Genomic DNA, 24,542 nt, shown 5'->3' on the forward strand with positions numbered 1-24,542 from the left:
GTGGTTGATTTTAGTTTTATTTTGCATGTGACTTAATTGAATTACAATGGATACAAAGGCATTTGTTATTGTCTTTGCAAAGTCAGTCTGATTTCATTTTATGTTATTCATTATTAGTATTAGTTATCATTTCTCAGTTCCCGGTTAGAATATTAGCTAAGAAGATTTGCTGCTAATATTATGGCAATTGATTTTTTAAAATGTTTCCTTTGTTAAAAAATGTAGCATTCATATTATTTTCCTTGTTGTCATTTACTTTCCATTGTTTGAACAGATGAATGTTACATCTTTTATTAAGCACTATGAAGTAAATAATACTTTTGTTTTCTATTGAAGATAATTATTCAATTGGTTTCCTATACTTTTCTTTTTCACAATGAATTGTCTCAATGGTAACTTGTCATATCACTTTTTAAAATAAGCTTTAACAAAAAATAGAGAATATATTACAAAATTGTTTGGTTAAGAGAATATATATGTTATTATATGAGTCTGTATATATACTTAAATATACAGTATACATATACAATATACAAATTCACACATAATTTCAAAGAGAAAATAGTCATATCTTTTATAGCAAGAGTAAGTATAAAGAAGTAGATGAAGGCTTAAGCAGGAAACTTTGACAGCTCCAAAGATCTTAATCCTTATAAAGAAGTATTGAAGCTTCAACTTTGCACTCAGGTAAAAACATTTAGAAAATGTTAGCCTTGTTCTCCAGGTCAGTCGTGAACTCCTGACCTCAAGTGATCCACATACCTTGGCCTACCAAAGTACTGGCGTTATAAGTGTGAGCCACCGTGCCAGGCCAGAAACCCTTTTTAAATCAACATAATGTGAAGATTTCATTTCCATCAGAACTTCACTACAACAAATGTTAAGGGAAGTTCCTGAGGCAGAAGGAAAATTGTACCATATAAAAATGTAAAGCTACACAGGAATCGAAGAACAACAAAAATTATGAGTGTGGTGAGATGTAAAACAAAGTTGTTCTTGCTTTAACCTCTTTAGAAGGTAACTAACTAGTCATATTAGTGTTGGCAGGAGGCCTCAGTTCCTTGCCACATAGTCCTCTCTATAAGGTTGCTTGAGTGTTCTTACAGCTTGGCTGTTCTTCCACAAAACGTGATCCAAGAGAGCGTATGTGAGGAAGAAACTGCAATGTCTGGTATAACTTCATCCAAAAGTCATATATACTTTCATTTTCACCACATTCTAGTCATTGTATGTTAGTCACTAAGTCCATGATTTAGGTGAGAAAAATCTTTTGAAGAGTGTAATGTCAAAGAATGTGTGGACATATTTAAAAATCACCACAGGTATGTGAGTGTTTAACAGCTGAAAGTAATAAATATTATTTTTTGTCACCACAATATTCAGAGGCTAGTTTTTTTGTGAAAAGAAAACCATTTTGCTCTGGAGAAAGTACACTTTACTCATTTATCACCTAGATATAGTAGGACAGTGAGCCCAGCAGTGCTCCACTCACTTCCTGACTCATGGTAACCTAGGAGATGCCGCTGGACACTGAGGAGGTAAAAACTTGATGAGTGACTTCACAGCACCTGCTGTTTTTGTGTATCTGCCATGGGTCTTTTCTGGTAACTTATTGCTCCATTCTAGGGCATACAGTGATCAATTCAGGAGTAGTTACATAAATAATCATAAATAATGCTGAGCAATCACAGACCATCTCTATCCTTCTATGTAGAGCATTGGTTTTCATGTCAGACTCCTTAGGTTGGGATACTGGGTCCATCACTTTGGAGATGTTAATAATATTATGGTCAGTATTCAACAATATATGATATGTAAAATGAAATGCAGAGAGTAGAATGGTGGTTATCAAGGGCTGGTGGGGGCTCAAAATGGGGAGATGTCATTCAAATGATGCAAAGTTTCAGTTAGGAGAAATAAGTTTTTGGAGTCTACTATACAGCAGGGCACTTATAGTTAACAATGACACATTATACAATTGAAGATTGCTAAGAGTAGGTTTTAAATGTTCTCAACACACACACAAAAATTAAGTACATGGGGTAATAAATATGTTAATTAGCTTGATTTAATTATTCCACAATATATACATGTGACAAAACATTACATTGTACGCCATAAATCTATATAATTTTTGTTTTTCAATTTAGAAAATATAAAAATAAAAAATAAAGACACGTATAAAGCACATTGCCTACTATGAGGAAGTAGAGTGAAAAAACAAAGTCACTGAAAACATATCACCTCACCTTCAATCCCCACCCTCCCAATTAGTAGTGGTTTCATCATGTGTGAAATGGTTTTAATACCACCTACTTTACAGGGTGTTTTGAGGAATACATGAGTTACTATGTTGTAAAGTACTTTGCTGTGAGAGCTCTATCAGTGTTAATGAATGTAAAAATTTTTATTATCTGGTACAAGGAAGACACTCAATAAATATTAGCTGCATAAACTCTCCAACATGGAGTGTTAATTCAGATGCTGAATTAACACATGTGTCATGTAGAAAACATTCTAGAAATGCAGAGAGGGAGAGAATAGTGAAATTTTGAACAAGCCAACTTCTGAGCTCCTTTGTAAAATTCTACAAATCACTGCTTTGTAGGGAGTCATACAGATATCCTCTCCTAAACCAAGTATGTTCTTTTCCCATAAACTCCCATTCCATATGGGGCTAATCTGTATCCAACTTGCAATTTAATGGAGTGGCTAAATGTGCATGCCACCGTAAGCCTCAGTAGATAAGAAGAGAGTTATAGCTATAATTATGTATTTGTGATTTCCTGTTGTAGCAATTTCAATACTACAACAGTATGTTGTAGTATTTATATGAATTTACATGATTTTTTTCTAAATCTTATTTACTGACATATGGAAAATGTGACTTCACTGCAAAGATTTTCCTAAAATACTCAGTTTTGTACTTCATATCATTTCCAAGTTTTCAGACTATGCATTCCATCCTGGTGAAAATCAATTCTCCATATTTGCTTTGGTGTTCGTAGAGAATGAGATTCACAGAAAAAGAATTAAGTGAACATATTTCACTGGTACAATCTAAACCAAGATAAATTAGATGCATCTTTTCCTCTAGGCAGTGGAGCAAAAGCAGACTGTAATTTAGTCACAGTGCATATCTAGAAAAATTTACCATTTGTAAATATGTCATAATCTAAGAAAAGGTGGATCTACTATAGTATTTTACAACTTTAATACTGTCTTATGTGCACACAAATTTATGAACTGGATACACTATGTTCTCTGCTAGGTTCACAGTTTTATCTATGCTGCAAATTTATTTCTTTCAATATGAGCTGGAGAATGATTAGGCTAGGCCAACAAAATATAATCATCTACTATAAACTAACTGCAGTTCCCCATTACCATGTTGGCACCTTTAACACCTTGAACAGAGGTTAGAAATTTTTAAAATTGTTTTATTACTTTGTTGAAAAAAGAAAATTAATATCTAAGCTGATGTTAAAGAAAAAGATACCTATAAATCATTGACAATGGAAGATCCCGGTGTAAACCTGCAAATCTATATGATGCATAAATTAGAATGTTTTCCATTTCCAAAAATAATTTTTGATAGCCGATAAGAACAAAGTAGTTTTCTCCCTTTCTTTGTTTTTCTCACCGCTATTCTTATAATCTTCTATTGTTCATAGTCTTGTTGATTTATTACACACATGTATCTTTTTAAACAAATATAATGAGGAATACGTTTTGTATAATAAATTCCATACACTTAAACATTAAACTTTGACAAATACAACAGACATACATTCCTTTAAAATCACCACCAAATTCGAGGCACAGAAATTTCCTCTAAGAAGCTCTTTGTTCACCTTGGCTTTCTATTCGTAATGCCACCCCTTCCCAGACAAACATGAACTACTTTTTCACTCGAGATCAATTTTCATTTTCTACAATCTTACATAAAGTTATACAACATACATTCATTTTATCTGATTCTTCAACTTCAGTTTAACATGATTTTAGGATTCATCATCATAGATGACCTATGTATCAGTAGTTTATTCCATTTTATTGCTGTGAGGTATTTCATTGTATGGATATATCACAATAGCTGTAGCTATTTACCAGCTGATGAGCATTTGTGTTGTTCCCGGTTTTGATATTGAAACAAACAAACAAACAAACAAACAAACAAAAAATCCTGCTGTGAACATTTGTAAACAAATGCTTGTATAGGCATATTTTTATTTTATAGGAGTAAATTCCTTTGAGTAGAATAGGTGGGTTATATGGCAAGTATATGTTTACTTTTATTAGAAACTGTTAAACTATTTCTCATGGTTGTGCTATTTATATCACCATTCATAATGTAACAGGTTTTTAAATTTCTACATTTTTGTAACCTCTGATTTTATCACTCTTTTAAATTTTTGCCACTCCACTATATATGCATCTAATTGTGGTTTATTTTGAATTCCCATGATCATTAATAATTTGAGCATCTTAGTCATTATTAACTCTTTCTTTATAAAGTGTATTTTCAAATCCTTTGCTCATTTTATTGGATTTGTCTTATTTTTAAGTTGTAAAATTTTGTATATACTCCGAATAAAATCTAGTTGTCTACATACATGTTGTTAGTATTTTTTCTAATCTGTGGCTTGCTTTTATATTTTGTTAGTGGTATCTGTCAAAGAGAGAAATATTTTATTTTTGAGAAAGTCCAGGTCAAGCCCACACAGATATTTTCTTACATTTCCTTCCAGGAGTTTTATAGCATTACCCTTCACATTTAGGCAAATGATTTATTTTGAGTTAATTTGTGTATATCAAATTGAAATAAAGTTGATATTTGTTATTTCCATAAGGTTATCCTCCTGTTCCAGTAAATTTTTTTGAAGACTATCCTTTCTCATTAAATTGCCTTATGGTCTTGTCATAAATCAATTGACCATATACATAGTATGGATCTAATTTTTGAATTTCTTTCTTGATATATATCTTTTCATATATATATATTCTAATATGTATATAAAAAAATATTTTATTGTTATTACCAACAAAATGCTGCAAGCAACAACATAAAATTCACAATGTCCAACAACAAAAAAAGATTACCAAGCATGCAAAAAACAATAAATATATCTATAATTAGGAGACAAATCAATTAATAGAAACAGAGCCAGAAATACATGAAGAAAATTTGAAGACAGCAATCTAAAACTTCTAATATAAATATGCTCCTCTTTATGATTGAGAGTGTAGAGGAATACATAAGCATGAGGAAGTGGTTAATGAGATATTTTTAAAAAGAGAGAGCCCAAATAGAACTAGATATGGAATAAGAATGTAATAAATGAAAAATATGCAAGATGGGATTAGCAACAGATTAGGCAGTGCAGAAGAAAATGATCACTGAATTTGAAGATTAAACAATCAAAATATTCAAATTGAACCATATATAAAAAAAAAGAACATAATATGTGGTAAAATGCTGGTCTAGTGTTTACGTAACTATAGTCCCAGAATGGCATGGGTGAAGGCGTGAAAATACAAAAATTAGCCAGGCATGGTGGTGCATGCCTGTAGACCCAGCTACATGGGAGGCTGAGGCATCAGAATTGCTTGAACCCAGGAGGCAGAAGTTGCAGAGAGCTGAGATCATGCCACTGCACTCCAGCTTGGGTGACAAAGTGAGACTCTGTCTCAAAAATAAATAAATAAAATAAAGAAATAAATAAGGCTTTCTTTTGCTTTCATTGTTGAAAGATAGGCATTTTTAATTGTTATCTTGATTGTTGTTTGTTGAGCTTATAGGAGTTGTAGGCTTATATTCTTCATCAAATTTGGGAAATTTTCAGCTATTAAGTCTTAAGTATTTTCTTTTTACTACTCTTTATACTTATTCTTTATACTCTAGATTGAAAAAAGAGGTTTATTACTAAATATAATACTCCAGATAAGACGTGACGAATACAGCATATTATTGATTTGTTTCAAGTATCATGTTATATCTTATACATATAAGTTGCCTAAATACATGATTATATTAATAAAGACTAAAATTCTTAAAATTGTAGGAATCTTATATCAGGAATAATAGATTTTAAACTTGTTGCCACTGGAAAAATAAAGTTTTCTTTAAAATGAACTGCTGATATTAAACTAGGCACAGTTTTACGCCACTCACAGATAAGTGTTTGAGTGGTAGCCAAGTGACATTTTGGGAAGGATGTGTGCAAATTCTAAATTTCATTTTGGAATTAATTAATTAATTTGCCAGAGGTCTATTTGACTCCAGCAATGTGAATTGCAGAAATCTAAGTAATCCCAAAGAATCTTTGCATCAACAACAAGTAGAATGATTGCTTCTTATATCGTCTTTCTCCTCCCTAATAGAAGCAATGATGCTGCCTTGCAAGCAGTGAACCATGAAGAGCAGTAAAACACCTTAATTTTATAGCTCTGTACTTTGTGTACTCTTCCATGTATAATATTTGAACGAGATAGAGTCAAGGGAGTAAGAGAGGAGGTACATTCCATTTCTTTTAAGGATAGCAATAAAAATCTCACTGCATTTTAAATGTCTTATCTACAAAGACTGTGCTTGTTGATAAACCATTTTACTTTCCCCTCCTTCTGAAATAATCAGCTATGTTCTCTTTTATATTTTCTTGTTTGCAGCTCTACTGGGAGAATGTTCATTACATCATCATATATCTATCTGAATTGGAAAAAAAATCTCCAAAGTCTACATTTAAATTTTTGGTCAAGTTTTGAAGAATCACTACCCAACGCATAGAATTACTTTAACCAAACCGAATTTTCTGTGAGGTTTTAATAACTAACAATAACACTTCACTTAATCTTTTATGCTATTAAAGATGGGGTTCACGTGTTAAGAAGAGGGTACCTGAAGTGGAGGCTAAGTTGTGATTTGGCTGCAAATAATAAGGAAAAGTCTCAGGTGAGTTATTAAGGTTTCTTCCCTTGAAAAAGGTAGTAATTTACAGAAATTGATACATTATTACTAAAACACAATAAAATGGTGCACACAGTTAGAATATTTGAAATCATATATCAACTTAAAATAGCTACTATCTTTGCTATCAATTGGGTAATAATATTCACATTATATATTAACTGAAATATCAGAAAGAAATAAAACTGAAAAAATACAGTCAGATAGGAAAAAAATAATTTGAAATATGACAGTATGTTTAATAGTATAATTAAAAACACTAATCCTTTTTTAAAAAAAAAAAAAAACTATGATGTTCTTGTTAAAATTAAAATAAAATTCACTTTCATGTATATGGGATTCAGAACAATAGCCTTCCTCCCCAAAAGATCCATGACTCTATTCTCAGAATTTGGGATGATGTAATGTTAAGTGGCAAAAGGAATTTTGCAGATATGAATAAATTAAGCATTTTGAGATGGGGGGGTTATATGCTAGATGATCTTGATAGTTCCAAAGTTATTACAAGAGTTCTTACAAGGGGAAGAGAAAGGCAGGAGAGTGAGAGGAAGTGTGGAAGCAGAGGCTAGGGTGATGCAACTGCTAATAAGAAAACTAGAAAAGCCAAGGAACAGCTTTCTCCTAGAGTCTTCAGAAGGAACCAACCCTACTGACACTTTGATCATAGTCCTATAAGACTCATTTTGGAATTCTGAACTCCAGAGCTACAAAAGAATAAATTTGTGTTGTATTAAGCCACTAAGTTTGTGGTAATTTGTTATAGCAGCAATAAAAAAAAAAAAAAAAAACCAAGTATAACGCAAGAGGAGAGTGTAATTTTAGTTCTAGGCTATAAATTCATTGAATACTAAAATGATCTCAACATTAATTCTTGTATGAATCATGAATATACTAACTTTAAACACTTAGTAAAAGCCAATGCCTCTATATTAGGGATTCAGCTATGAGTTTTAGATTTCTTAGAATTATATAAAGTGTTCCATTAAAATTCTTTTTTTTTTTTTTTTTTTTTTTGAGACGGAGTCTCGCTGTGTCGCCCAGGCTAGAGTGCAGTGGCCGGATCTCAGCTCACTGCAAGCTCTGCCTCCCGGGTTTTTACGCCATTCTCCTGCCTCAGCCTCCCGAGTAGCTGGGACTACAGGCGCCCGCCACCTCGCCCGGCTAGTTTTTTGTATTTTTTAGTAGAGACGGGGTTTCACCTTGTTAGCCAGGATGGTCTCGAACTCCTGACCTCGTGATCCGCCCGTCTCGGCCTCCCAAAGTGCTGGGATTACAGGCTTGAGCCACCGCGCCCGGCCTAAAATTCTTTATTTTTGGAAAAATGTGACAATATGGCTGGCTTAGAAGCAGCCAGTGTGCACAACTCTCATGGAGAGGAAACAGACCTTCAAGTGGATTGTTCAGGAGGCCATGTTGGGATTCATCAAGGAAGCAGGAGAGACCCATGGAGCGCAGACAGGAGCAAGGCAGGACAGATGCCCACCCAGGATTGGCACGGAGCCTACTGTGGGGAAAGGTAAGTGAGTGAGAGCCCCTGGAAATCTACACTTTTGCCACAGACCTTTGCAGTTCTGAACATATGAGATCCTCCTTGATGCCCTTGGCCTCTAGACTGACATAGAGATCTGCCTGAAGCTTAGGCAAACCCACTGCTCAAGCCCCAATGGGGTCCCATGGTTCTTGGATCCCTGAGCCCCTCAGCAGCTGCTAATGTAGCCCTGCCAACAAGAGAGACCAGGCTCTCTCCTAGGCCGCTAGTATGGAGGCTGCATTCATGGTGCTGAGGAGTAGATGGACTAAATGCCCCACCTCTGCTGCACCCCACCAGGAACGCCCACTGGCCGGGGACCCCAGTGCAGCTACTCCACGCCTGCCTAAGCACTCCAGCTGGTGGCAGTTCTGAGTTTCTCTGGGATGGTGCTCCCAAAGGTAACTGACAGGTCTGCTTCATTGCTACTGCCATGGTCCCTGCAACTACTGCCTGCAGGCTGGGAAGAGAGCAAAGAGCCTGAGAATTGTCACAGGTCTCCAGCATACTGCAGCTGCCATACAGAAATGTGGCCAGACTGTTTTCCACGTGAGTCCTGAGTCCCTGCCCCTGCTTCTCTTCACCAGGCAAGGCCTCCCAGCTTGGGCCCCGAGTGCAGCTGGGTGGAGCTCCCAGAGACAACTAACAACCACTCTACCATTGCCACAGCTGCATTATAGGCTCTGGCTCCTCTAAGTCTAGGGAAGGAACAAAGAGACTGATTGCTTTGCTTGTACCTCCAGCACACTCCAGCCACCCTAAGGAGAGAAGACCGGACTGTGTTCCCTGTGAGCCCTTGTGCCCCCACTCTTCACCAGGCAGATCCCCCTGGCTTGAGCCCATAGTACAGCCTCTGCACTCTTGGTTGATACTCCAATCAGCCATGGTTCCGTGTTTCTCTAGGTTGGAGATCCCAGAGGCAACTGACAAATTCTCTGACGTTGCTTCCACAGTGGTCATTACTCCTGCTGTCCCCAAGCTGGGGAGGAGGGGGACAAAAAGTCTGAGCTACCCCCAAGGCTGTGGTGGTAGCTTGGAATTGCCAAGCTGAGGTTTGTGAACAGTGCTTAAGTCGAAGAGGAGCCGCACTGTAAGAGCACTGGGAAAGCTGAGTCTCAGGACTGTGCAGTCTGCCATGGGAGTGGGGCATGCCTTCCTCTCAGGGCTGGCCCAGAAAATGCCTCTGCCTGAGGAAGAGATGTGGGTCAAATACTTGACAAAATAAATGAAGGTACAGTGCCAGTGATTGGAGGGGCTCCCCCATTGCCCAGGAGCTGACTTGGTGAGGGGATCACCTCTCTCCCTACTGCACTACAGAGCATGAATGCAAATGCCAGGAAATAAAAAGGAGCCACATGGCTGAGTAAAAACTTATCTACTGGCTATGACTCTTAAGCATCATCTACTGGATTGCAGCACAAGCTACCACAACAAAAATACACTGTTAATATCTCTCCCTATGAAGCCAAGGACAAGAATTCAGCCACCAAGGCCCTGCAAAGTGCCTGGACCATCTGAAAACACGCAGAAACAAAGTCAATTGTCTATACTCAGCTTACATCTTACTTAAAGGAACACTAACCCTCCCATATGAGACAAAATCAGCCCAAGAACTCTGGAAATTCAAAAAGCCAAAGTGTCTTTATACCACCAAATGAGTCCACTAGCTCCCCAGTGATGGCTCTTGACCAGGCAGACAAGACTGAAATGACAGACATAGAATTCAGCATCTGAATGATGAGGAAGTTCAATGAGATTCAGGAGAAAGGCGAAACACAATCCAAGGAATCCAGTAAAATAATCCAAGAGTTGAAAGACAAAATAGCCATTTTTAGAAAAGAATCAAAGTGAACTTCTGGGGTTGAAAAGTTCACTACAAGAATTTGATAATACAATGGAAAGTATGAACAGCAGAATAGGCCAAGCTGAGGAAATAATTTCAGGGCTTGAACACTAGTCGTTTGAATCGACTAAGTCAGAAAGTAACAACAAAAAAAAGAGACTTAAGAAAAATGAACAAAAGCTTTGAGAAATATGGGACTATGTAAACAGATCAAATCTATGATTCATTGGCATTCTTGAGAGAAAAGGAGAAAGAATAAATAACTCAGAAAATATATTTTTGTGGATATAGTCCAGAAAAATTTCCCTAATCTTGCTAGAAATGTTGACATGCAAATTCAGGAAAACACAGAGAACCCTGGCTACATCCTATGCAAGATGACCATATTGAAGGCACACAGTCATCAAATTCACCAAGGTCAACACAAAAGAGTAAATCTTTTTGTTTTTGTTTAATTTCCAACTTTTAAGTTCAGGGGTACATGTGCAGGATGTGCAGTTTTGTTACACAGGTAAACATGCACCATGGTGGTTTGCTGCACAGGTCATCACATCACCCAGATATTAAGTGCAGTATCCATTAACTATTCATCCTGATCCTCTCCCTTCTCCCACCCCCTGCCCTCTGACAGGCCCCAGTGTGTGTGTTTTTCCCCCATGTGTCCATGTGTTCTCAACATTTAGCTCCCACTTATAAGTGAGAACATACAGTATTTGGTTTTCTGTTCCTGCATTAGTTTGCTAAGCATAACCTCCAGGTCCATTCATGTCCCTGGAAATGACCAATCTCGTTTCCTTTCATGGCTTCATAGTATTCCATGGAGGTATATGTACCACATTTTAAAATAATAAATCTTAAAAGCAGCTAGAGAGAAGGGTCAAGTCATGTACAGAGGGAATCCCATCATGCTAGCAGCAGACCTCTCAGCAGAAACATTAAAAACCAGAGAGTTTTGGAGCCTATTTTTATCTTCCTTAAGTAATTGGAAATAAAAAAATTTCCAACCAAGAATTTTGTATCTCACCAAACCAAACTTAATAAGTGAAGAAGAAATAAAATTATTCTCAGACAAGAAAACACTTGTAGAATTTCTTTTAAGACCAGCCTTGTGATACATAGCTGCTTAGGACCTGCTAACCATGGAATTGAAAGAACAATACCGGCTACCACAGAAACACAATTAAGCACATATTCCACAAGCACTATAAAGCAATCACACAATCAAGTCTATATAAAAACCAGGTAACAACATGACAGGATCAAAATCTCACATTTCAATACAAACCCTGAATGACATGGGTTAAATGTCCCACTTTAAAGTCATAGAGCGTCAAGCTGGATAAAAAGACAAGACCCAGCAATACACTGTCTTCAAGAGACCTTCCCATACGTAACAATGTCCACAGACAGGTTCAAAGTAAAGGGAAGGAGAAATATATACAGTGAAAACAGAAAACAAAAGAGCAGGAATAGCTATTATATCAGATAAAACAGATTTAAAACCAAAAAAAATTAAGAAAGGCAAAGAACGACATTACATAGTTATAAAAGGGCACAATTCAACAAAAAGACTTACATATACATGTACTCAACATTAGAGTACTCAAAATCATAAAACAAGCTCTTCTTGGCCTATGAAACAACTTAGACAACAACATAATAACAGCGGGAGACTTTGACATGCGCTGACAGCATTAGATGGATCATCAGGGCAGAGGTCTAGAAAAGAAACTCCAGACTTAAACTCTACACTTGACCAATTGGATCTAATAGACATTTACAGAACACTCTACCCAACAATCACAGGATATACATTTTTCTCATTTGCACATGGAACATATTCTAAGGTCAATGACATGTTCAGTCATAATGCAAGCCTAAATTACAGAAAAATGAAATCATACTAAGAACACCCTTGGACCACAATGTATTCAAAATAAAAATCAATATGAAGATGATCTCTTAAAACTACACAAATATATGTTAATTAAAAACCTGCTCCTGAATAACTCCTGGATGAACATTGAAATTAAGGCAGAAATAAAAAAGAACTTTGAAATTAGTGAAAATAGGGACACAACACACCAAATATTTGAGATGCAACTAAAACAGTGTTAAGAGGAAAGTTTGTAATGCTGAGTGCTTTCATAAAGAAGCTAGGAAGTTCTCAAAGTAACAATCTGACTTTGTGCTTAATGGAACTAGAAAAAACAAGAACAAACCAACCCCCAACAACCCCAAAACTAGCAGAAGAAAGGAAATAACTAAAATTAGAGAAGAACTAAATGAAATTGAGATGAAAAAGTCTATACAAAAGATCAATGAAATCAACACTCGGTATTTCAAAAAAACAAACAAAAGAAAAAGAAAACAAAAAGAAATAAGCAAGATTGATAGACCACTATTAGCTAGGTTAACAAAGAGAAAATAGAAAAATCCAAAATAAGTACAATAAAAAATGACAAAGATGGCATTGCAATCGATCCCACAGACATAGAAAAGATCCTCAGAGTGTAATATAAACAACTCTATGCATGAAAATAAGAAAATCTAGAGGAAATGAATAAATTTATGGAAGCATACAATCTCCTAAGATTAAAGTCAGGAAGATATTGAACCCTGAATAGATGAATATCAAATTCTGAAATCAAATCAGCAATGAAAAAATACTTAGCAACTAGAAAAAATCCTGGAACACAATTCACAGCTGAATTCTACCAAATGTACAAAAGGAAATTGGTACCAATACTACTGAAACTGTTCCAAAAAATTGAATAGGAGAAGCTCCTCCCTAACTAATTCTAGGAAGCCAGCATCAGCCTAATACCAAAATCTTGCAGAAACTCAGTGAAAAAAATGAAACTTCAGGCCATATTCCCAATGAATATAGATAAAAAAAATCCTCAACAAAATACTAGAAACCAAATCCAGCAGTGTATCAAAAAGTTAATACACCTTGATCAAGTAGACCTCATTCCTGGCATGCAAGGCTGGTTCAACATATGCAAATCAATGAATATGATTCACCACATAATGGAATCAAAAGCAAAAACCACATGCTTATCTCAATAGATGCAGAAAAAGCTTTCAATAAAATTCAGCATCTCTTCGTGATAAATGCCCTACACAGACTAGACATAAAGCCATCTATGACAAACACACAGCCAACTTCATACTGAATGGACAAAAGCTGCAACCATTCCCCTTGAGAAGTGGAACAAGGCAAGGATGCCCACTCTCAGAACTGCTAATCAACATAGTACTGGAAGTCCTACCCAGAGCAATCAGGCTAGAGAAATAAATGAAAAGCATTCAAATAGGAAAAGAAGAAATCCAACTATCTCTATACACTGACAATAGAAATCAAAATATCTCTATACATTGAAAATATAATTATGTACCAAAAAAATCCTAAAGACTCTGCCATAAGGCTCCTAGAACTGACAAACAACTTTAGTAAAGTTTTAGGATACAAAAGCAATGTGAGAAAATCAGTAGCATTTTTATACCCAAACAATGTCTAGGCTGAGAGTGAAATCAAGATTGGAATCCCACTTGCAATAGCAACAAAGAAAAAGAAATATCCAAGAACACAGCTAACCAAGGAGGTGAAAGATCTCTACAAGAACTACAAAACCCTACTGAAAGAAATCACAGATGACAAAAACAAATGAAGAAACATCGCATGCTCATGAATTGGAAGAATTAGTATTGTTAAAATGGCCATATTGCCCAAAGAAATGGACAGATTCAGTGTGATTCCTATCAAATTACCAACATCATTCTTCACAGAATTAGAGCAAAAATATTCTAAATTTCATATGGAACCAAAAGTGGGCCCAAGTAGCCAAAGCAATCCTAAGCAGAAAGAACAAAACTGGAAGCATCACACTTCCCAAATTCAAATTATATTATAAAGTTACACTAACCAAAACAGCATGGTATTGGTACAAAAACAGACATACAGACCAAAGGGACATGTTAGAGAAACCAGAAGCAAAGTCAAACATCTGCAATCATCTGATCTTCAACAAAGTTAACAATAACAACCAATGAAGAAAGGATTCTCTGTTTAATAAATGATGCAGGAATAACTGGCTAACCACGTGTAGAAGACTGAACTGGACCCCTTCCTTTCCTCATATACAAAAATTAACTGAAGATGAACTAAATATTTAAGTGTAAGACCTGAAATTATAAAAATCCCAGAAAACCTAGGAAATACCCTTCTTGACATCAGCCTTGGCAAATCATTTTTGGCTAAGTCTGCAGAGAAGTTGTAACAACAGCAAATGTTGACAAGTAAGAACTAATCAAACTAAAGAACTTCTGCCCGATAAAACAAACTGCTAATAGACTAAACATACAACCTCCAGAATGGGAGAAAGTATTCATAAACTATGCATCTGACAAAGGAATAATATCCAGAATCTATTAGGAACTTAACCAAATCAACAAGCACAAAGCAAATAACCCCATTAAAAAGTGGGCAAAGAACAAACATATGAAGAATGCTCATCATTACTAATCATTAGAGAAATGCAAATCAAAACCACAGTAAGATACTGTCTCACACCAGTCAGCTATTATTAAAAAGTCAAAACAGCAGATACTAGTGAGGCTGAAGAGAAAAGGGAATGCTTACATGCTGTTAGTGGAAATGTACATTAGCAGTTTGGAGATTTCTCAAAGAACTTAAAACAGAGCTAACATTTGACCCAGCGATCCCATTATGGGGCATCTACCCAAAGAAAAATAGATTATTATAACAAAAAGATACATGCACTTGTATATTCAACACAGCACTATCACAATAGCAAAGATATGAAATCAAGCTACGTGCCCATAAATGGTGAATTGGTTAAAGAAATGTGGTACTTATACACCATGGAATACTATGCAGCCATAGAAAATGAAATCATATCCTTTGTGGCAACTCAGATGGAGGTCATAATCCTATGTGACCTAACTCAGGAAAGCCAAATACCACATATTCTCACAAGCAGGAACTAAACCTTGAGCACACATGGACATAAACGTAGGTACAATAGCCACTGTGAACTACTAGTGTTGGGAGAGAAGGAGGAAGGTAAGGGTTGAAAAACTATCTATTGGGCATTTTGCTCACTATCTGAGTGCAATATACCCAGGTAGTACATCTGTACATGTAACCCTTTTATTTAAAATAAAAGAAAAATAATGCTTAATTACTAAATTAGATGTTAAGTTTGTATATAGCAGACCCTAATTCAACTTCTACAATAATGTTGATGTTAATAGTGTTTCAGATGATCTAAACAACTGTGTTAACAACCTTATGGTAAGAAATTTGTAGTCGTAATGCAATGTCAAGAATTCTGTGTATATAAATTCTTTCTTCTTTAGTAAGTATTTTTTCATTAAACTATGGTCAGAAGCCAGAACATCCCAGGCATCATACCAATAAGTTTAAATTCTTGGAAATTTTTAATTAGAAGTGTATAACTCAGTGAGATTTTACCATAATTGCAAATATTTTACTTCATGTTATGTAGACTTAAACATTTTTTTTATTTTTCTTTTATTTATTTTTTTTAATTTATTTATTATTATTATACTTTAAGTTGTAGGGTACATGTGCATAACGTGCAGGTTTGTTACATATGTATACTTGTGCCATGTTGGTGTGCTGCACCCATCAACTCGTCATTTACATCAGGTATAACTCCCAATGCAATCCCTCCCCCCTCGCCCCTCCCCATGATAGGCCCCGGTGTGTGATGTTCCCCTTCCTGAGTCCGAGTGATCTCATTGTTCAGTTCCCACCTATGAGTGAGAACATGCGGTGTTTGGTTTTCTGTTCTTGTGATAGTTTGCTAAGAATGATGGATTCCAGCTGCATCCAAGTCCCTACAAAGGACTCAAACTCATCCTTTTTTATGGCTGCATAGTATTCCATGGTGTATATGTGCCACATTTTCTTAATCCAATCTGTCACTGATGGACATTTGGGTTGATTCCAAGTCTTTGCTATTGTGAATAGCGTCGCAATAAACATACGTGTGCATGTGTCTTTATAGCAGCATAATTTATAATCCTTTGGGTATATACCCAGTAATGGGATGGTTGGGTCATATGGTACATCTAGTTCTAGATCCTTGAGGAATCGCCATACTGTTTTCCATAATGGTTGAACTAGTTTACAGTCCCACCAACAGTGTAAAAGTGTTCCTATTTCTCCACATCCTCTCCAGCACCTGTTGTTTCCTGACTTTTTAATGATTGCCATTCTAACTGGTGTGAGATGGTATCTCATTGTGGTTTTGATTTGCATTTCTCTGATGGCCAGTGATGATGAGCATTTTTTCATGTGTCTGTTGGCTGTATGAATGTCTTCTTTTGAGAAATGTCTGTTCATATCCTTTGCCCACTTTTTGATGGGGTTGTTTGTTTTTTTCTTGTAAATTTGTTTGAGTTCTTTGTAGGTTCTGGATATTAGCCCTTTGTCAGATGAGTATATTGCAAAAATTTTCTCCCATTCTGTAGGTTGCCTGTTCACTCTGATGGTAGTTTCTTTTGCTGTGCAGAAGCTCTTTAGTTTAATGAGATCCCATTTGTCAATTTTGGCTTTTGCTGCCGTTGCTTTTGGTGTTTTAGACATGAAGTCTTTGCCCATGCCTATGTCCTGAATGGTACTACCTAGGTTTTCCTCTAGGATTTTTATGGTATTAGGTCTAACATTTAAGTCTCTAATGCATCTTGAATTAATTTTCGTATAAGGAGTAAGGAAAGGATCCAGTTTCAGCTTTCTACTTATGGCTAGCCAATTTTCCCAGCACCATTTATTAAATAGGGAATCCTTTCCCCATTTCTTGTTTCTCTCAGGTGTGTCAAAGATCAAATGGCTGTAGATGTGTGGTATTATTTCTGAGGACTCTGTTCTGTTCCATTGGTCTATATCTCTGTTTTGGTACCAGTACCATGCTGTTTTGGTTACTGTAGCCTTGTAGTATAGTTTGAAGTCAGGTAGCGTGATGCCTCCAGCTTTGTTCTTTTGACTTAGGATTGTCTTGGAGATGCGGGCTCTTTTTTGGTTCCATATGAACTTTAAAGCAGTTTTTTCCAATTCTGTGAAGAAACTCATTGGTAGCTTGATGGGGATGGCATTGAATCTATAAATTACCTTGGGCAGTATGGCCATTTTTCACGATATTGATTCTTCCTATCCATGAGCATGGTATGTTCTTCCATTTGTTTGTGTCCTCTTTGATTTCACTGAGCAGTGGTTTGTAGTTCTCCTTGAAGAGGTCCTTTACATCCCTTGTAAGTTGGATTCCTAGGTATTTGATTCTCTTTGAAGCAATTGTGAATGGAAGTTCATTCCTGATTTGGCTCTCTGTTTGTCTTACTGGTGTATAAGAATGCTTGCGATTTTTGCACATTAATTTTGTATCCTGAGACTTTGCTGAAGTTGCTTATCAGCTTAAGGAGATTTTGGGCTGAGACAATGGGGTTTTCTAAATATACAATCATGTCATCTGCAAACAGGGACAGTTTGACTTCTTCTTTTCCTAACTGAATACCCTGTATTTCTTTCTCTTGCTTGATTTCCCTAGCCAGAACTTCCAACACTATGTTGAATAGGAGTGGTGAGAGAGCGCATCCCTGTCTTGTGCCAGTTTTCAAAGGGAATTTTTCCAGTTTTTGCCCATTCAGTATGATATTGGCTGTGGGTTTGTCTTAAATAGCTCTTATTATTTTGAGGTACGTTCCATCAAGACCGAATTTATTGAGCGTTTTTAGCATGATGGGCTGTTGAATTTTGTCAAAAGCCTTTTCTGCATCAATTGAGATAATCATGTGGTTCTTGTCTTTGGTTCTGTTTATATGCTGGATTATGTTTATTGATTTGCGAATGTTGAACCAGCCTTGCATCCCAGGGATGAAGCCCACTTGATCATGGTGGATAAGCTTTTTGATGTGTTGCTGAATCCGGTTTGCCAGTATTTTATTGAGGATTTTTGCATTGATGTTCATCAGGGATATTGGTCTAAAATTCTCTTTTTTTGTTGTGTCTCTGCCAGGCTTTGGTATCAGGATGATGTTGGCCTCATCAAATGAGTTAGGGAGGATTCCCTCTTTTTCTATTGATTGGAATAGTTTCAGAAGGAATGGTACCAACTCCTCCTTGTACCTCTGGTAGAATTCAGCTGTGAATCCATCTGGTCCTGGACTTTTTTTGGTTGGTAGGCTATTAATTATTGCCTCAATTTCAGAGCCTGCTATTGGTCTATTCAGGGATTCAACTTCTTCCTGGTTTAGTCTTGGAAGAGTGTAAGTGTCCAGGAAATTATCCATTTCTTCTAGATTTTCCAGTTTATTTGCGTAGAGGTGTTTATAGTATTCTCTGATGGTAGTTTGTATTTCTGTGGGGTCGGTGGTGATATCCCCTTTATCATTTTTAATTGCGTCGATTTGATTCTTCTCTCTTTTCTTCTTTATTAGTCTTGCTAGCGGTCTGTCAATTTTGTTGATCTTTTCAAAAAACCAACTACTGGATTCATTGATTTTTTGGAGGGTTTTTTGTGTCTCTATCTCCTTCAGTTCTGCTCTGATCTTAGTTATTTCTTGCCTTCTGCTAGCTTTCGAATGTGTTTGCTCTTGCTTCTCTAGTTCTTTTAATTGCGATGTTAGAGTGTCAATTTTAGATCTTTCCTGCTTTCTCTTGTGGGCATTTAGTGCTATTAATTTCCCTCTACACACTGCTTTAAATGTGTCCCAGAGATTCTGGTATGTTGTATCTTTGTTCTCATTGGTTTCAAAGAACATCTTTATTTCTGCCTTCATTTCGTTCTGTACCCAGTAGTCATTCAGGAGCAAGTTGTTCAGTTTCCATGTAGTTGAGTGGTTTTGATTGAGTTTCTTAGTCCTGAGTTCTAGTTTGATTGCACTGTGGTCTGAGAGACAGTTTGTTATAATTTCTGTTCTTGTACATTTGCTGAGGAGTGCTTTACTTCCAATTACGTGGTCAGTTTTGGAGTAAGTATGATGTGGTGCTGAGAAGAATGTATATTCTGTTGATTTGGGGTGGAAAGCTCTATAGATGTCTATTAGGTCTGCTTGCTGCAGAGATGAGTTCAATTCCTGGATATCCTTGTTAACTTTCTGTCTCGTTGATCTGTCTAATGTTGACAGTGGAGTGTTGAAGTCTCCCATTATTATTGTATGGGAGTCTAAGTCTCTTTGTAAGTCTCTAAGGACTTGCTTTATGAATCTGGGTGCTCCTGTATTGGGTGCATATATATTTAGGATAGTTAGCTCTTCCTGTTGAATTGATCCCTTTACCATTATGTAATGGCCTTCTTTGTCTCTTTTGATCTTTGATAGTTTAAAGTCTGTTTTATCAGAGACTAGTATTGCAACCCCTGCTTTTTTTTGTTCTCCATTTGCTTGGTAAATCTTCCTCCATCCCTTTATTTTGAGCCTATGTATGTCTCTGCGTGTGAGATGGGTCTCCTGAATACAGCAGACTGATGGGTCTTGACTCTTTATCCAGTTTGCCAGTCTGTGTCTTTTAATTGGAGCATTTAGTCCATTTACAGAATATTTCTGAACAGCGAGTGTACCTGTCTGATTCTTGCTTTGGAAGCTTCCTCTCAGGGGTGTACTCCACCCTGTGAGGTGTGGGGTGTCAGACTGCCCCTAGTGGGGGATGTCTCCCAGTTAGGCTACTCAGGGGTCAGCTCCCATTTGAGCAGGGAGTCTGTCCCTTCTCAGATCTCAATCTCCATGTTGGGAGATCCACTGCTCTCTTCAAAGCTGTCAGACAGAGTCGTTTGTATCTGCAGAGGTGTCTGCTGCGTTTGTTTAGTTTACTGTGCCCTGTCCCCAGAGGTGGAGTCTACAGAGACAGGCAGGTTTCCTTGAGCTGCTGTGAGCTCCACCCAGTTTGAGCTTCCCAGCAGCTTTGTTTACCTACTTAAGCCTCAGCAATGGCGGGCGCCCCTCCCCCAGCCTCACTGCTGCCTTGCCGGTAGATCACAGACTGCTGCGCTAGCAATGAGGGAGGCTCCGTGGGTGTGGGACCCTCCCGGCCAGGTGTGGGATATGATCTCCTGGTGTGCCTGTTTGCTTAAAGCGCAGTATTGGGGTGGGAGTTACCCGATTTTCCAGGTGTTGTGTGTCTCAGTTCCCCTGGCTAGGAAAAGGGACTCCCTTCCCCCTTGCGCTTCCCAGGTGAGGCAATGCCTCGCCCTGCTTCAGCTCTCGCTGGTCGGGCTGCAGCAGCTGACCAGCACCCATCATCCTCCCAATGAGATGAACCCAGTACCTCAGTTGAAAATGCAGAAATCCCCGTCTTCTGTGTCGCTTGTGCTGGGAGTTGGAGACTGGAGCTGCTCCTATTCGGCCATCTTGCTCCGCCCCCGACTTAAACATTTTAAGTCCATATTCTAGTAATGCCAAGAAGCTTATGAGGCATTTAATAAACATCTTGAAATCCATTTACGCTAGCATATTTCAATGAAACTGTTTCCAATATAATAGAAGTTGATAGAATTGATTACATTGCTGCATGTAAATACCATTTCGGTAAACTTTGCATAAAGGTTGAAAAACAAGTCTCTTGTCAAATTTTGCTCTTAAGGGTCATATGTTAAAATATAGTGTGCATAATTTATTTTACAGGAAAGTGAATGTTAGCATATTATAGAAATACAGCTGATACATGTTTGTGTGCATAGTTAAAAATGCATGACTATAAAACCTCTTGGATTATTGGAATATGCATCTGAAACATTTTCTTAGCAATAAATGTTGACATATAAAATTTATATTAACTTGATATCTTGTTTATTGATTTATTTTTAAAGTTTTTATAAGGTAAGAAACATACAAAACTTCATAACCCTTTAGTGTTATGGTCTGAATGTTTGTATACCTCTGCAAATTTATACATTGACACCTAATTCCCAACATGATCGTATTAAGAGTGAGACCTTTGGGACGTGATTAGGTTATGAAGGCAGAGCTCCAGAGAGATACTTTGCCTCTTCTGCCATGCGAGGACACAGCAAGAAGGCACCACTTATGGAACAGAATGCACCTTCTTACCAGACACAAAATCTGTTGGCATCTTAATCTTGGACTTCACAGCCTCCAGAGCTGTGAGAAATAAATGTTTGTTGTTTATAAATTACCTAGTCTAAGATATTTTGTTACAGCAGCCCAAATGGACTAAGACATTGGGTGACCATGTTTATATTTTTAAATAAAATAATTGCCTTAAAATAACTGTATATAGGTTTTTTAGAAGAAAATATAATTATATAGAGAGTTTTTAGAAACAAAATTACTTTTGAGTCCAATTGTTCTCAAATCAAGTTTGTTGTTTATTTTGTTTACCTGCCATATTTGGATTTCAAAAAATGAGTAGATGGATGACACCTAAAATGTAAGTATGTGTTGTTTTTGTTTTTGTTTTGTTACTTTACCAAGCAGAACCCAGAAAATTTTGTTATATCCTTTAATTTATTAAGTTGTCAGATTAAAGCCTATCTATATCATAAGTTATTTAACTGTATCTTTCTGATGCACAATTGAACTCATGGAGATAGAGAGTAGAATTATTGTTATCAGAGTCTGGGAAGCTTAATGGGGAGTAGTGGGGTAAGTGGGGATAATTAATGTGTACGAAAATATAGTTACAATAAATGAGACCCAGTATTTGATAGCAAACAGGATGACTACAGTCAACAATAATTTATTATATATTTTGAAATAATGAAAAGAGTGAAATTGGAATGTTCTTAACACAAAGAAATGATAAAATGCTTGCGATAATGAATACCCTCAATTACCCTGATGTGATTATTACATAGTATTTCTGCATCAGAATATCACATGTACACCCATACATATATATATATTCACCTACTGTATACCCATAATAATTAAAAATGAAAAACATAATATAAAATAAAAAATACAATAACATGGGATTTCATGGGCATGCACATTGAAAAGAAAATGACCATTTACTGCTATATCTATGAAAACAAATAACTCCCTGATTTCAGCTTTATTGCAGGTGTAGGGGCCAACTTAAGAACCTTAGGAAAGATGCATGATGCTGCATCTAACCACGTGTTAGGTATTGACATAGGACCTCCCAACTTGTATGGCAGATCCACACTGCAGGAGGAATATTAATTGCTATATATCATGTATTTTCCAATAAATACTTTTTCAATGATTTTATTTGTCATTTTCTCTGTAAAATTTCTAGGGGGAACAACACAAAGGCTACTCTTTGACAAGGTAAGAATTAAGGCTGAATGGAGCAATTTGAAATTATTAATAATTTAACTGTTTCAGCAACATTGAGTCAGAAAGTAACTAGATTATATGGTTTGGCTTTTTATCCCAACCAAATCTCATCTTGAATTGTAATCCCACATGTCCAGGAGGGACCTGATGGGGAATGATTGAATCATGGAGGTGATTTCCGCCATGCTGTTTTTGTAATAGTGAGGAGTTCTCGTGAGATCTGATGGTTTGTAAGTGGCAGTTTTCCCTGCACTCGCCCCTCTCTCCTGCCACCCAATGCAGAAGGTAGTTGCTTTTCCCTCAACTTCTGCTATGACTGTAAGTTTCCTGAGTCCTCCCAGCCACGGAGAACTGTGAGTAAACCTCCTTCCTTTATAAATTACCCAGTCTCGAGTAATATCTTTATAGAAGTGTGAAAACTGATTATTAGACCACATAAGAACTTCTGCCGGTCATGGTAGACATATTTATGAAATAACCTTCAAAAGTTTCTTAGACATTCTTTTAAATATTTCTTCAACAAATATTTATAAAACAGGTACTGTTTGAGGAGATGAAAATGCCATCTTCTCAATAAATATAAATAAGAAACCTGACCTTTAGGGGATTACCTTCTAAGAAGAGAAATACACAATAAACACATAAGTAAGTCCAATATTATGTTAGAATGTGATAGGTGCTGCAGAAGGAAATGGTGGCTGATACCTGCTTTATAACAGTGGCTGGCTTTGATTGCCCAAGCCAATATTGTTTGGCTTTTTATGAGTTGATAATTGAGAAACAGAGGTACAACAATCACCGTTATATGTTTATTTATGAATATAATTATATAGCTATGTATGAATTTAATAAAACAGAGAAAACTACTATTTTCATTTGTTAAAGCAAAAATGGCAGAGGAAAAGAGCTCCCTTAAACTTTGTTTACATGTATAGTTGACTTTTATTTTTGGTTTTCTCAAAAACTTGAGAAAAACTCTTTTTTTGTAAGTTGGCACTTATGCACAACTTGCAAGTACTGTAGTCATATTATATCAAAAGATAATTTATTTTGAAACTGGTAGATATGAATTTATTTATATACTACTTTATACCAATCAGTAAGCATGATGTGTAGCTGTAAGAACAATTTTTCAGTTACACACATAGGCACAGGTGCCACCGTCCCTGAATGAAGAATGCTTGCAAGCTGGAGTTCTTCATTAGCCATTCATTCTCACATGGGCTGTTGTATTGCTCAGTGCTATTTTGCTCTGCTCACTTATCTCTGTTGATGAAACGCTCCCTGATGCAGGGGTTACAAAGTTCTTTGCTGGTTTAGTTCAGTGTATTTTAGTTATATGTGGCAGTTACCCCTTCCCTTGTCCCTCTCTCCTGTCACCTAGTGAAAAAGATAGTTGGTTTTCCTTCACTTGCCTCAATACTGAATCAGAAGGCAGAAATTATTTTTCCTCTCCTTATTAGTGGCTATGGCTCTTTCAATACAACCTACAGCAAAAATAAAACAAAACCCCAAACACTCCAAAACTCAAAATCAAAACCAAACCAAATGACAAATAAATAAAATGTCAGATAAAATTTTCAATAATATTCTCAGTTTCTTTAGTGACATTTTTTTCTGTCATGATTTTGATGGCTCTGGGTTTTAATATGCCAGAAGCAAGTTACATTAAAATATGATTTTGTCTTGTGGATTTAAGCCTTTGAAAGAATTACTTTCTTATTCTTCTATTTCTTCTACTTTCTTATACTTTGCCCTACTCCTTTCTTCTATTTCAGAAATTAGATTTAAAATTAATTAACTTCTTTTATAGGGTTGACAAGTGAGGAATTTTAATGAGTACTATACATTGAGTTCTTACAATAGCAAGACAAAAAGAAAAATAATTACATGAGTGA

At 36.4% G+C, this 24,542-nt stretch overlaps 2 long non-coding RNA genes across 3 annotated transcripts in view; one reads left to right on the top strand and one right to left on the bottom strand.

Moving 5' to 3' along the window:
• Window positions 1-24,542, bottom strand: part of LOC105486200 (uncharacterized) — a 308,856-nt gene that overhangs the window by 21,499 nt on the left and 262,815 nt on the right. The gene's annotated exons all lie outside the window — the stretch shown is intronic.
• Window positions 6,848-22,635, top strand: LOC112427457 (uncharacterized). Its single transcript, XR_003019037.2, has 3 exons — window positions 6,848-6,952; window positions 21,752-21,769; window positions 22,604-22,635. It is a non-coding gene; the product is annotated as an uncharacterized lncRNA (long non-coding RNA).

The sequence above is a fragment of the Macaca nemestrina genome, chromosome 3, assembly GCF_043159975.1.
Source record: "Macaca nemestrina isolate mMacNem1 chromosome 3, mMacNem.hap1, whole genome shotgun sequence".
Classification (NCBI taxonomy): Eukaryota; Metazoa; Chordata; class Mammalia; order Primates; family Cercopithecidae; genus Macaca; species Macaca nemestrina.